The following is a 15107-nucleotide window of genomic DNA, read 5'->3' as shown; positions in this document are numbered from 1 at the left end:
TAGAAGGTTGGTACTGTGCTTCAGTTTACTGCTTGCTGTTTGGTTAAGAGGAGGGATGATGTAATAAAAATAGTGATTAAGTGAGAAAACTTATGTATTAGTTTTCTATTGCATTATAACAAGTCACCACAAACTTAAGAGGCTTAAAATCACGCCCATTTATTATCTTGCAATTCCTGTGGGTCAGACATCTAGGCACTGTGTGGCTTGGCTAGGTTCTCTGCTTAGAATCTCACAAGTCAAAATCAAAGTATCAATGGAAGCTGCAGTTCTCCCAAGCTGGAGCTTGTGTCTGTTTTAAACTCTCAGGCTGCTGGCATAATTTATATCCTTACCAAGCCTTCCATATGATCCTCTCCATCTTCAGGCCAGCAATGGCCTATCAAATCCTTCTCATTCTTTGAAAATCTCTGACTTCCCTTTCAGTCACAGCTCTGTAACTTCTTTTCTCTTCTGCCACCAGCAGAAGAGGTTTTTAAGAGTTTATGGGATCAGATTACATCCCTCTGGATAATCTTTTACTTAAAGGTTAACTATGCTATATAACATAGTCGATCACAGGAGTCAATGATGTCTCATCACATTCGCACACTGCAGAGACTAGGGTATAAAATCTTGGGGGTCATTCCTAGAAATTCTGCCTGCTACAGCCTGGTTTCTTGGTTGGACTCTAGCATATATTTGCTAACTCTCCTAAGCCTCAGTTTCATTATTCACAAAAGTGAGTTTTAATGCTCTTTGCCCTGCTTGCCTCACAGGATCTTAACGTAGATGTAAGATCAAATGTAATAGCATGTCAAACAATGTGTAACTCAGTTATACAAACATTACTGTATCTCATTGGGGATACAAAGCTCTACACACTTGAAGATGGTGAAGGAATATAAAAATGTAAGTTACTGCTTTTATAATAAATGTGTTCCTATTGGCTGAAAATTTCAATATCTGATACAAATAGTCAACTTTCTATTTTACTTTTTCTAATTATGCAAGACCTTGTAATCGCAAATGTAAAAATTGCAAGCCACATGCCACTAGGGCCAAATAAAAATTTATAGAATTCTCTTAAAAGGACTCTATATATAGAGTCCAAATAAAAATACTTTGAGTCATTTTAAAAGGATCCAACCACATATATCAGCTGAACTCTACATGTTACCGAAAACAATGGAACCTTTTCAGATTCTCTAATTGGCCTTTGGAACTTGTGTAGCATCAAGTATGCAAATGAACAACTTCAGACCTTGATTACTCCAACCTCCTCTCCCACTGTCACAACCACTTCTGTCATGACCTAGTTATTCTCAGAAAGTTCCCTCTTATACCTGGTCAAACTTCTCTTACAATCACCTGTTACTCTCCCTCTTGGTCTTGGATCAAATAATCCTAAATACATTAAAAGTCCTGATTCTTCCTGCCCCTTATATTTATCTCTACTTGAATCACTATGTTAGTTCAGGTCCTCTGAGAGAAAGATGCTAAGATGAAATTAGATGTGCAAGAGATTCGTTGAGGAAAACCTTGTGGGAGAAAATGGAGAGGTACCTAGAGGAGCCTGGGCAGACTGTCTGGCTGCTATGTAAGACTCATCCCCATGAAGGAGAAAGGACAGGAAGGCAAAGAAGAAAACCCTTAAGATTTCAATTTTAAGAAAGTTTTGACAAAGCTGATTGGGAGTATTTAAGGCAAAGCTGCCCGCCAGAAGAGTACTGCATCTTTCAGGAACGAACTTGCTTTAGTACATCTGCTGTGCTTAGTAACTGGCTGGGAGCAGCCACAGAAAGCATGGACTCAGAAAAAACTTGGTGATGAATTTCAGAGGCAGCGGCTAAGACCATCAGTCTATTATTATTCTTGCAATAGTTGTCATAATTACTATCAAACAATTTTTTGTGTGTGAATTCATGAGATAATGGTCTTTTCTTTCCTGCTTTCAAGAGCCATGTCATTGAAAGAGCTAATCAATTACATTTATGCTGCATTACTGACTAAATACTTCCATTTATCATACTTTATTTTAAAATACTTTAACTCATAGCCCAATGGTTTTCAGTTAACCAAATTCTCACTTACCATCCTGGTTGCCCCTTCTGTCTTTTCCTTAGAAACGTTATTATAATATTTGCAAGATGTCCTGAATCCTGAACCCCCAATCTTCAACGAGCACCAAATGGTGATTATAGATGCTCAACTGTAGAGATATATCAGACAAAGGAAACTTCATTAGTATGTACCAATGTTTGGACTCCAAACGCTTTTGTGTCTGAGTCAAAAGGACTCCTCTTCCTTGGTGGCTTAAAGTTAGGCTGAAGAAGATTTACATCATGTTGTGCATGACCTCTTTAGTTTGGTTCTACTTATTCTTTCAAGAAGGCAAGAGTGGGGAAGGTGTCCCTTAGTGAGCATATTTTGTACAAATGAAAACAGGGTACTAACACTTATGCCAGGACGCATGCATAAACTAGAGTGGTTCTGAGAAAACCGGGATATATGATCACTCTAGGGTCTCCCCTCTCAGGGGTAAGGGAGACTTAAACCTTTTACATCACCAAGTAAATGGAAAGAAAGACAGCAGGGAAGTGATTCCAAAGAGAAACCTGAAAAAAGCAATGCAGAAAGAGAAACACTTTAGCCTTTTCTTTCTTCTCAAAACTTCACATTCCTTTTCACTCTGCTTCACTTATGCTGCCCTAGTTCCAGAGTGTTTCCTCTCTTGGGTGAAGATGGAAACAAGAACATGGGCCAGCAAGGCATGGGTGGGACCTGTGCTCCCATTAAGGTTCTTCCAGAATCATTTCTACATGATTACCAGCTTGGATCACATGGACTTGGGGATTATTGGTAGTTTTCTGGGGGTAAACAGGGCATATTGTGTCAGAGGACTTATTTTATCTGTAATAATTTGGGGGAATTTTCTTTTCTATTAAGTAAAACCGAGATATGTAATGAATTAGGATGAAAAATTCATCTGAATTTTATAAATGAATCATGAGAACTCAAAGATACTTAGCTCTTGGGACCACTTTATGCTCCTGTTCAAATCCCTTCGGCTAAGCATGATTATTTACTATTTTCAGCTATTAGTTATGTCTTGGAAAAGTTTGAAAAGAACTGCCCAATAAATTAGAGTGTGTGCTCAACATTCTCTTAACTTCTTTGTCTCTTTCCAAAATTGGATCAAACAATATTGGACATGATCAGCTTCCTACTGTTTTGACAACCATCTGAGGATACTTTTATAATTGATAATTTGGACTAGATTACCCAATGTGTGATGAGACACAAGGCAGTCTGGACTCCCCATGATATGGGGGGGTATATCAAATGGATATACATTTGAGTAGGTAGAGAGATGAGCCAGGGTTTATTTCTTCAACTAGTATTTACTGAATGGTCCTATGTGCCACAGCTGTTCTGGAAACTGTGATACATTAATTAACAGATAAAGCCTTTCCCTCACAACGCATAACAGACCTGACAGAGAATAATGTACATACAAACTAGTAAATGAGAAAACAAATAAAAGTATTCAGATAGTGCTATAACTAGTGGGATGTAAATCGAGCAGGAAGGAAGATATAGCCTGCTTGAAGTGGGAGTCAGGGATAGCCTCTCTGAGGAGGTGACATTCGACCGGAGACCTAAATGAGAAGGAGATAGTCAGATGAAAATGAGGGAAGTAGCAATGGCAAGTACAGAGAACTTGAGACAACTTGGCCCATTGGAGGGACAGAGACAAAGCCAATGTGGGACTACAGTGGATGAAAGGGAGACTGATTGGAGAAATAGGCAGTGCTGAGGCCATAAAAGGTCCTATAGGTCATGGAAGGACATTTGGTTACTATTCTAATGACAGTGAGATGTTACTGGGGAGTTTTAAACTGGGGAATGTCATAACTGTCCAGATGTAACCAAACAGTAAAACCATTCTTCCTGAATAACTTGGCTAAAAAGAATATTATGACTACAGATGTACATGAAGATTAAGCAGAACATGGAAGAAAGGCCTCAACTAAACTTGACCTCACATAAATATGGCAAGAAGATCAAATGGAAGCTGGGAGTGTTAAAAGAATGTAAGGGGAATGACTTCTAATAATGAACAAAAGGCTATATTTTATTATGAAGAAAAATATTATGCATCTTATATATGCAGAAGAAATTCCCATTCAAAAGACTTGGAAAAGTCTTGAGTGTTTAATAAACCTTTTAAGATATAGAAAATTCACATATTTAGAGCTTAATTTCTAAAGAGCTCAGACTTCTCAGTGTATTATATACTATGAAATTTTGTTTATTTTTAATTTAACCTACTTGAGTGCAAAATCAATAAGGAAGCTTAAGGAATATAAACAACTATTTAACATGGCCATTTAAATATATTCAAAGTTAAGAATATCAGCACAGTGTGTCTTTGATATGACAACCCCTCCTCCCAGGGCACTTAAATGAAGGGTGGGTGGGGGGAATCTTAACGTGAAATTGAAAACCCTGAAATCATGTTTCCAAGGAAAGTGAAGGAAAATAGGAAAAACAAAAACAAACAGCAGCAACTCATTTGGAAGCTCATGGGAGAGGCAGAGGAGGGTTCATGCATCTCAGACTGGTTTGCCTTAGCAAGTGAATTATTTAAATAGGAAAAAAAAACAGGGGGCTGACTCAGCTTCAGCAAACTCTTGCTATCCCCTGCTGAGGTCCTCGCTTGGTGTGGCCCCTGCCACTCTCCTGGGACCTTGCTGCCCTCCTCCTTTGTCACTGTGGAGAAACAGGAAGGAATGTTTATTAGCCAGACTGACTGGGGTCACACCCAAGGCAATATCAGGTTTTTACCTCTCATGGGCCTGGGAAGAGGTTCAAGGATCAAGGACAAGGTCCCGGTTAGAGTGAGAGGCAAGTTCAAACCTTTGAAAAATAAACTCACAGCCAGCATTTGGCACAGGCCTCTGGAGTTTACAGAATGTATCTGCCTGTGTGTGATTTCATTAGTTCCTCCTGCCAATCTAATGAGATTTTATGTCTTGTAACAGGAGGCAATTGGAGTCTCAACAGGGGAAGGAGCTTGCCTAAAACTGTAGGATGGGTAGCACTTGGATCCTGACTTTCTGACTCCTAGGATTGTGCTCTCTTCAGATGATCACATGCCTTCTTGGCAGATGTTTCTAACAAACGAGAGAATTGCCCAGGATGGGACTCTGCTAGCTCCCTTGTCATGAGCCATTCTCTCCACATTGCCTTTTAGTTGCACCACATACTCACCTTCAATTAGCTGTGTGAATAGGCTCACTCCTATGTTACATGCACTAAAAGTGAAAATGGGGAGAGAGAGAGAGAGAGAGAGATAGAGATAGAGAGAGATAGAGAGAGAGAGAGAAAAAGAGAGAGAGAGAGAGAGAGACTCATATTATGGTATGTTCCCTGCCGCACCCCACTTCACTCCCTCTCAACAGGGAGAAAGTACCCAAAGAAAATTATTGCTATGAAGGGCATAGCCAGCTAAATGGGTGTCACTTAGTCTGAAAAATCTCAACGATGTCAATAAGCCACTCGAGACAACAAGGAACCTGTTTTCCTGTCGTCATTCCTTCTCAGTCCTTGGCTTTGGGAAGGGTAACTTTATGGAAAGAGAAGAACCTCTGTGAAGTTAAAAGCTTTATGAACTTTATTCTCTGGAACAAATCAGTGGAACAGCCTTGTTCCATAGGCTGATGGTTTTCCCTTTCCCTTTCCTTTTTAACAGCTATATATCTCATGGTCCAGACTTGGAGTACAAGTAATAAGAAGAATAAAACTTAATCCCTTAAATAGATTCACCATAAGTTAGCTCAGGGCAATTCCAATACAAGTATGGTCTGTGATCCAACAGGTGGGTGACTCTGCTGCTGAAATTCACATGCAAAATCACTGTGGCCTTTGCTTTTTAGCATACTCTAATCCTTTTGTCCATTTTCATCACACGAACTTCCGAATATAGGATTATTAAATGGATGGGGAGATATTATGAAAATGATTAAAGAAAAAAGTTCTTATTTAGGGGTGCATACCTGCCTATCTCACCATTGTCCTTAGGCAATCAGGATCTTGCTTTAAGAAAAAGTGGGCACTGGAGTCAAGCTGCTGGAGTATGAATCATTATGCTATCATTTTTCATTTGTCTTTCTCTGTGACATTAGGAAAGTTATGTAAAATTTTGTGCCTCAGTTTCCTCATTCAATATGGGTATAATAACTGTGCCTGTCTTATAGGATTATTGTGAGACCCAAGTGCAATAATATATAGTACACTGTGCCTGGCATCTAGTAAGCATTCATTAAGATGACATGAAGATAACACAGATATATCTTAACATGTAATTATGATTTTTCTTATTCAAGGCCAGGCGTTCCAACTTAATGGAGTTAGGCAAACACAGTAAATTAATTACTCTTTCCTTTTTATGCTACTTCCTTTGAAGAGGCAGTCAAGTTCCATTTGACTGATTCGGAACTTTTTAGCAATGTATATTATGCTGACTTCACTCTCACGTGCCCTCGGGGCTATAATTCATCAAGTTAGGCGAGCAAAGAAGTGTGTTGGTGAAAGAGAAATGAGGAAGAACAAGGAAGAAAAAAAAGGGTCATGAGCTTATTCACTGCCAATATTTGTTATATGAAACAATGACCATCCTTCAGAAGTGTTTGTTCTCTACCGTACCGTAGGTGTGGAAGAATTATCATTGCTCAATAGCTGTCTCAGTCACTACCTGACAGACTTGGGAGGTCTGGCTATTTCAGGGCACATTTGACACACGTGACATTTTTGGATTAAAACTTTCATGATGAGTGCCAGTCTGGGTCCGAAATGATTGAAAGCTGTCGCCATCTATAGGCTAGTTGTTTGTAGTAAAATAATTTCCCTTACCGCATTACATTCTTGGTACCATTTATCTAGCAGAGTTCTTCAGTGGGCTTGAGGCTTAGCAGTAAAGTTAAAACAATAACCAACATCCCAAACCCAGTGACTCTCAAATCTCAGTGAGGTGGCATAGAACTTTAGCATGAACTTGGGTTTGGGTTCAGCTAGACTTTCGTATAAATCCTATATGAACACATAGTAGCTCATATGTGTGACCTATATGATCACATATAGTAGCTGTGTGATCCTGGGCACTGATATTAAACCTTTATGAGAAAGCTATCTCTGAAATATGGGAAATAAATCTTCCACTTAGGTTGTTGTGAAGATTCAATGAGTTATAAAGATTGTGTATACTATAATGATCTATATTATAGATGTTTCATAAATATGATTGCCTTCATTTTATTCTTTTCTTGTCTCATTCTTCCCAGTATCTTACAGACAGCACGTTGAACATTGTGGGATGCATAAGCTATTGAGGCCTTTGAAGCTTTCTACTACATGGAGGCTAGGGTCAGAGTCAAGATTTATGTTTTGCAGCACACTGGTCAGCTGTTTTTGCAAATCAGGTTAAATGATTTTTACATGAGGCTGAGAGCATGGGAGATACTAATGTGTGTTCCCTAATGAGCTACTGCATAAGTAAGTGCTTTGTAAAATGTCAAGGGCTCTAGGATTATATGGTATTACTGTCACCGTTGTAAGCACTTCTACCTTTTCTTTCTCCTTTTACAGGTTAGGAAATTGAAACACAGAAAGATGAAAAGTGATTTGCCCAAGCCTATAGATAAAAGCAGTGGCAGAAACAGGCCTGGAACCTATATCTCTCTACTAATTTTTTTTATTATAAAAATAATCTTGTTTCAAAATATTAAGAAGTCACAACATATTGGCATATGTCTTTCTGTAATATTTTCCTGTGTTGTCATCATTATCATCTCCATCATCATTATATCCATCATCATCATCATCACCATCATCATTGTCATCATCATTATCATCACCATAGCCAACACATAATGCTTACCTAGTGCCAGATGCTGTCTAGGCATTTTACATATATTACTGGTAACTCATGTAATCCTTATAACAACCTTATAAGGTGGTTGCTATTTTCCCCATGTTACATATGAAGAGACAGAAGCATAAAGAAGTTGTACAGCTGGTAATTGGCTGGGATTTGAACTTAAGCAGTCTAACCTTAGAGTAACGATTTTAACAACTACACTATATACATACAAATTTACAAAATAAAACTGGGCTGAGACAATAAAAACAGCTCTCTTTTCATGTTATAATACTTTTTCACTTCATAACACATAGTCACTAATGTTTTAAAGATCAAAACAATGCACATAAAATGTATTGGTTTAAAAAAAAAGAGGAAATAGCCACTTACGTCAACCAAACTAACTTGGAGATAGATTGGATTGATAATGGCAAGGGTGATGGGTAGGTGGGTAGAGGTTGCACAAAAAGAAACACAAGATATATCCTCTTTTAAGGGTTCTGATGCTTTGCTCAAAGTTATTTTTTTTTAAATAAAAAAATTACTGTACAAAATTCATAGGGTACATATTGGTGCTTTGATATGTATAATGTATAGTGATCAGATCAGGGTAAATAGCATACCCAGTCATCCTATAGTGGTGTGGAACACCAGAACTTATTCTTTCTATCTAGCTATAATTTTGTATCCTTTAACAATTCTCTCCCTATCCCTCCCTTCCCCCTACTTTTCTTAGCTTCTAGTATCCTCTGTTCTACTTTTTACTTCTATGAGATCAACTTTTTTAGCTTCTCTATGTGAGTGAGAACATGCGGAGTTAGTAGGAAATTTCTGTTCCTATCTTATTTCACTTAACACAGTGTCCTCCAAGAGCATCCATCCAGCATTTTATTGGCTTTCATGGCTTAATAGTATTCCATTGTGTATATATACCATATTTTTTTTGTCCATTCATTTGTTGTTGGATGCCTGGGTTGATTCAATAACTTGGCTATTGTGAGTAATACTGCAATAAACATGGTCTGTAGATATCTCTTTGGTACAATGATTTTCTTTCCTTTGAATAAATTGCTAGTAATGGGATTGCTGAATCCATAGTTCTATTTGTATTTTTTTGAGGAACTTCCATTCTGTCCTCCATAGTGGTTGTACTAGTTTATGTTCCCACCAACAGTGTATAAGAATTCCCTTTTTTCCATATCCCTACCAGCATTTTTTTTTTTTTTTGTCTTTTTGACAATAGTCATCCTAACTGAGGTGAGATGATACCTCATTGCGGCTTCAATTCCACATTTTCCTGATGATTAGGGATGTTGAGCATTTTTTCATATATTTATTGGCCATTTGTATGTATTCTTTTGGGAAATGTCTGTTCAGATCATTTTCCTACTCTTTAATTGGATTTTTTTTTTTTTTACTGTTGAGATGTTTGAGTCCCTTATATATTCTATATATTAATCCCTTGTCAGATGAGTAGTTTGCAAATATTTTCTTCCATTCTGTAGTTTGTATTTTCACTCTGTTGATTACTTCCTTTGCTGTACAAAAGCTTTTTGGATTGATATAATCCCATTTGTGTATTTTTGTTTGTGTTGCCTGTGTTTTTAAGATATTATTCAGAAAATTTTTGCCCAGACCAAGGTCCTGAAGCATTTCTTCTATGTTTTCTTCTAGCAATTCTATTTTTCATGTCTTACATTTAGGTTTTTGATCCACTTTGCAATGATGTTTATATAGGGTGAGAGATGGGAATATAGTTTCATTCTTCTGCATATAGATATCTAGTTTTTCCCAGCACCATTCATTGAGGAGACTGTCCTTTACCCACTGAGTGTTCTTGATATCTTTGTTAAAAATCAGGTGGTTGTAGATATGTGGATTACTTCTGGTTTCTCTATTCTGTTCTATTGATCTGTGTGTCTATTTTTATACCAGTACCATGCTGTTTTGGTTACTATAGCTTTGTAGTATACTTTGATGTCTGGTAGTGTGATAACTCCAGCTTTGTTCTTTTTGTTCAGGATTGCTTTGGCTGTTCGGGGTCTTTTGTGGTTCCATATAAATTTTAGGATTTTTTTTTCTATTTCTGTGAAGAATGTTATTAGTATTTTGATAGGCATTGCATTGAATCTATAGGTTGCTTTGGGCAGCAGATATCTTTCCATTTGTTTATGTCCTTTTCCATTTGTTTCATCAGTATTTTGTAGTTTTAGTTGTAGAGGTCTTCCACCTCCTTGGTTACATTTATTCCTTGGTATTTTATTGTTTTTGTAGCTATTGTAAATGGGATTGCCTTCTTGATTGCTTTTTCAGCTAGTTCATTGTTCATGTATAGAAATACTACTGATTTTTGTGTACTGATATTGTATTCTGAAACTTTACAGAATTTGTTATCAGCTGAGTTTTTTGGTAGAGTCATTAGATTTTTCTATATATAAAATCATATCATCTGCAAACAGGGACAATTTGACTTCCTCCTTTCCAATTTGGATGTCCTTTATTTCTTTGTCTTGCCTAATTGCTTGGGCTAGGGCTTCCAATACTGTGTTGAATAAGAATGTTAAGAGTGGGCATCCTTGTCTTGTTTCAGTTCTTAGAGGAAATGCTAGTGTAACTGAGGAGAGAAATGAAAACAGAGCGAAAACTTCAGTAGAAGTTAGGGAGAAATAAGCTTGCACCAAAAGAGGTGAGGGATGGAACTGAGGGGAGTCTCGAGGGGTAAGAGAGGCCAAAGAGCTGGCAGATGCTGCTATTAGGATGGCCAAGGATCCAGAAGTAATGATGAATGAGAAGATGGATTAAAAAAACCCTGAAGTTGTTTAACTTGAAGAAGAAGACAGTCAGAGAGAAGTGAGGGCTTACTTTTAATGTTTAAAGGCTATTATGTGGCAAAGGGATTAGATTTATCTGTGTTGTTCTAGAGGACAGAAATAGGTCAAATGTATGCAAATAGAGTGAGGAAGATTTAAAACAAATAGAGAGGACCTTCTAAAATCAACTACAATGACCATAAACAACAACAATGGAAAGGACTATTTTTGCAATTGTGTAGTTCTTGTTCCGTATAGATAGATGTGTAAGCAGAGGCTGAATAACCATTTACTGAAAGTATAAATAGAAACAAAGCAAATTGCAGACAATAAATATTGTATTAGTTCCCATTTTGTAAAACTTATTCAGGTATCATATGCATAGACAAATACACCAAACTGATGAACATTTGCCTTGTATAATCTTTTTTCAGTTTTTTTATGAACATATATTACTCAAACAATTTAGAACAATCAGCAATATATATGTTTTTAAGGTTAGGAAGATTAATTGCATTTTCTGAGGTCACAGCTAAAAGCCAAGATTTTAATCCATTTCTATTTGGTGTAAAGTCTGGTCTTTTTTCAGGAAACCATAATCCCACATTTTAAGGGGATTAAGAAAGGAATGGGTAGACAAAATGTGGAGGTAGTAGATACAGAATACAAAGTTTCAAGAGATTAGAAGCTTCTAAAGTAACAAGCAGCCAATTTGTGGAGTGTCACTGGAAAATGACAAAGAGGACAGTTAAGTTAGTTGGAACTGAATTGAGACCAGACAGAGCTGTGGGACAAGTCAGGGTGTGGTCATTCTGGTAAGCAGCAGATGCAGAATCAAGACAGAGTTGTTTCTCCTTCTCTCTCTCTCTGTTTAATTGTAACGCCTTTTATAACAAATATTATGCTTATTTCCGTCTTTAAATTTTTTTCAGTAATTTCTCGTCACTTAACCTCTATTTTTTTAAAAAACTAACTTTTCTCTTGTTTTTCTAGTTAAGCTATCATTCACATTTATTATGTGGAACTAGAGGTAGTCCTGGCTACTTGGGTACGGAGTGGAGTCTAGCCATGTCATGGCCAGAAGTGGTCTCAGCTAAGTTAGAATGTGATACCATTATTTACACAAGGGTGGCCTGCCTTCAAGATGGGGTGAGGTGTTTTATGACCACAGGCTTTATGAGTTATAGCTATAAAACAATCAATCTTTTAAAGCAAACACACCACAATGTATACATGCAAATGAGAACCGTCCTTCAGGGCTGTGACCTTGGGAAACTTTTCACACATACTAGCATAAAACATATTTAAACTCTTCACTGAAAATATCATTCAGACCTAGTTTCTCTCTCAGTCTCTCTCTCTGTTTCTCTCTCACATGTACATGCATGCACACATGTGTGTGTGCACACACACATGCTCACATCATTTTAAGATACATCTCATTTTTAACCAAAACCGTTTTATCTTGCTTGATAACCAATTTTATTTATTAGATGACTTGGCTGTAAATGCCTTTGGCTCTCAGGAAAATAAAATCTATCATTAAAAGACACTGTTACCACTGAAGAAGTAAAAAATGAATGGGCTACTGACTCTGAAGATCATACCCAAAGTAGAGCTGCAAAGATATTTGGAATATTGGTAATATCCAATAAAGAATAACGTTCATGCTATTTTGAGGAGATGTTTAAATGTTGAATTATTGAAATATTTATAAAATAAAAATAAACCAACTCTACTTCATATTCCAACTTGTGTATGATACTTCATTTCATTCCAAATTTATGGTCACTACCCTACTGTCATTCCTCACTAACCATGTGATCAATAGTTCAAAAGCAGCCACTCGCAGAGGTAAGCAAGATATATGGCAAATACTATGTTGACAAAAGTATGCAGAAGCAGTCATATTTATACAGTAGTGGAGGAAATGTAAATTGGACAAACTTTTTGGAAGATTAGTTGAGAATGTCAAAAATCAAAACACACTTTCTGTTTTATTCAGCAATTATGAGTCCTTTGTTTTACAGATATGATCACAAATATATACAAACATGTATGCACAATTATGTTAATTGTGGTATTGTGCTAGGAAAATACTAAAAACAAACCAAATGTTCATCAATAGGGAAATTGTTCAATAAATTATAGTATATCTAAAAATAGAATAATACATGACAACTGAAAAAATGAAATAGTTGATATAAGCAGATATTCCAAGATCTGCCAGACATATTGTTAAATGAAAAATCTAGATATAAAACTGTTTATAGTTCTCTTTCATACTATAGCCAAAGAAAATTCAGAAAAAAACTATTTACAGTTGATCCTTGAATAATGCAGCAGTTAGGGACAGCAGCTTCCTGCACAGTCAAGAACTGCATATAACTTTTGACTCCCCCAAAACTTTACTAATAGCCTACTGTTGATTAGAAGCCTTACCAACAACATAGACAGTCGATTAACACTGGAAAAGGAGGGGTTGGTCTTAGTGTCTCAGGAGTGGCAAAGGCGGAAGAAAAGCCACCTATAAATGAACCCTTGAAGTTCAAACCTACATCTTTCTAGGGCAACCATACATCTATGTGCATATTCATGATGAATAGGTGAAAGCGTACATAAGAAAATGTGATAGTAGTTTCCTTTGGAGAATAAAATGAGAGGTCTATTATAGGTGAGAAAATAATTTTTTATTATATATTCTCTTGTAGGTTTTTTTTATGTATATGTATTCTTTTCAAAATAATAAAAACAATAAAAAGATTAAAATATACAAGGGAGAATGCATTAGCTAAGGTTTAGTTGAGAGCAAAGTTTGCTTATATTTTGAAAGAGGTGAACTGAGCTTTTCCTTTTGCTCTTTGGGTACACTTGAATGGGGATGGAGTGAGTGAATTCTAAGGAGTATCTGGAACAGTGATTAAATCAGAAGGTGGGGAGGTGTCATAAGCTTATTTGTAGGTGAAGTATTAAGACTAGAAGAATGACATTGTGCATCAAATCTTTTACATTGTTTGATCTCTTTTACTTAAAAACACAACAAGATACTTTTCTGTTGTTTGATAGATGACCAATTAGTAGCCAGTTGGGGCTAAATGTTTTCTTTTTTTTGTTTTTCTTTTCTTTTCTTTTTTTTTTTTTTTTTCCTTTTTTTTGAGACATAGTCTCACTCTGTCGCCCAGGCTGGAGTGCAGTGGCATGATCTCGGCTCACTGCAACCTCTGCCGCCTAGGTTAAAGCGCTTCTCCTGCCTCAGCCTCCCAAGTAGCTGGGATTACAGGCACCTGCTACCACGCCCGGCTAATTTTTGTAGTTTTGGTAGAGACGGTGTTTCGCCATCTTGGCAAGGCTGGTCTTAAACTCCTGACCTTGTATCCACCTGCCTCGGCCTCCCAAAGTGCTGGGATTACAGGCATGAGCCACTGCGCCCGGCCTAAATGTTTTGTTTACAAGCAAGGTAAGTATGCCTAGATGCATTGCTTCTTAGTAGTTTTTGAGGATGGATTAGTTTCATTAAATTGCTTCCCTTTCTCACAGCTGGTGAATTAGAAAGATACCGAGTTTACAAGAGCTTTAATGAGAAAAGGATGGTCATTTTTTAACAGAGAAGGATGGTTTGGGTGAGCATTTTTGTGTTTTTAGAGGGGAACATTGAGGGCAATCAGTATTCTACCTGTATCCACTGAGGATCTCCGGGCAGGGTAAAAGGAAGGCAGGGATGAGAGTGAGGAAGGGAGACAGGAGGGTCCCAAGTACCAACTTTGGCTTAACGAGGATGATTACTAGAAGGGAAAGATTGTGGATTCATTGATGAGATGTTGAACCATGAAAACTCTAATTGCAGAACTCACTTCAAACTGAATTGAGTTGGCTTTCAGTAGCAGAAGCCCTTTGTCTACTTCTCTAGTACTGAAGTGAATGCAAATTTCTCAATGTAAGAAAAGTAGAGTGGTGAAATAAGAGTGTGGGTTCCAGGGTCAGACAACTGGGTGCATAAAAAGGGTAAGGATGCTACAACTGGTTAGCCTTGTGTGAATTATTTAATCCTTCTATGTCTCATTCCCCTCATCTGGAAAATGCTGATCATACTAACTCATGAGATGTGTGTACAGAGTAGATATAATATTGAAACATTTCTGATACCTATGCATTGTATTGGATCAATATATATTTTGAAATAAATGATCAACTTTTTATTAATGAAGCTTTAGTACTTATTTCATAACATGAGATTGTTTACTTCTACTTTACTATTTAGTATTGTCTAATACTATTTAATATTTACTATTTAGTATTGTCTAATACTATTTAGGATTTACTATTTAGTATTGTCATTATTATTGTTGCTGTTATACTGCTACTGCTGTTGCTATCAACTCTTTATGAAGTACCTA

At 36.9% G+C, this 15107-nt stretch overlaps 1 protein-coding gene across 3 annotated transcripts in view; it reads left to right on the top strand.

Annotated features, from left to right (window-relative positions):
- Positions 1 to 15107, top strand: part of LOC126937594 (heterogeneous nuclear ribonucleoprotein A1-like) — a 184812-nt gene that overhangs the window by 84257 nt on the left and 85448 nt on the right. Inside the window, exons 5-6 of one of the 3 annotated variants that reach the window (XR_007719786.1) lie at positions 7326 to 7536; positions 7630 to 13384. The exons of 1 other annotated variant lie outside the window; for it this stretch is intronic. The gene's annotated coding sequence lies outside the window, so the exon portion shown is untranslated. Of the gene's footprint in view, positions 1 to 7325; positions 13385 to 15107 lie in introns of those variants that run through there. One more of the 3 variants, XR_007719787.1, reaches the window with a different exon arrangement.

Source organism: Macaca thibetana, chromosome 15 (genome assembly GCF_024542745.1).
Source record: "Macaca thibetana thibetana isolate TM-01 chromosome 15, ASM2454274v1, whole genome shotgun sequence".
Lineage (NCBI taxonomy): Eukaryota > Metazoa > Chordata > Mammalia > Primates > Cercopithecidae > Macaca > Macaca thibetana.
The sequence above is the reverse complement of the archived record's forward strand: the minus strand, read 5'-3'. Positions and strand labels throughout refer to the sequence as shown.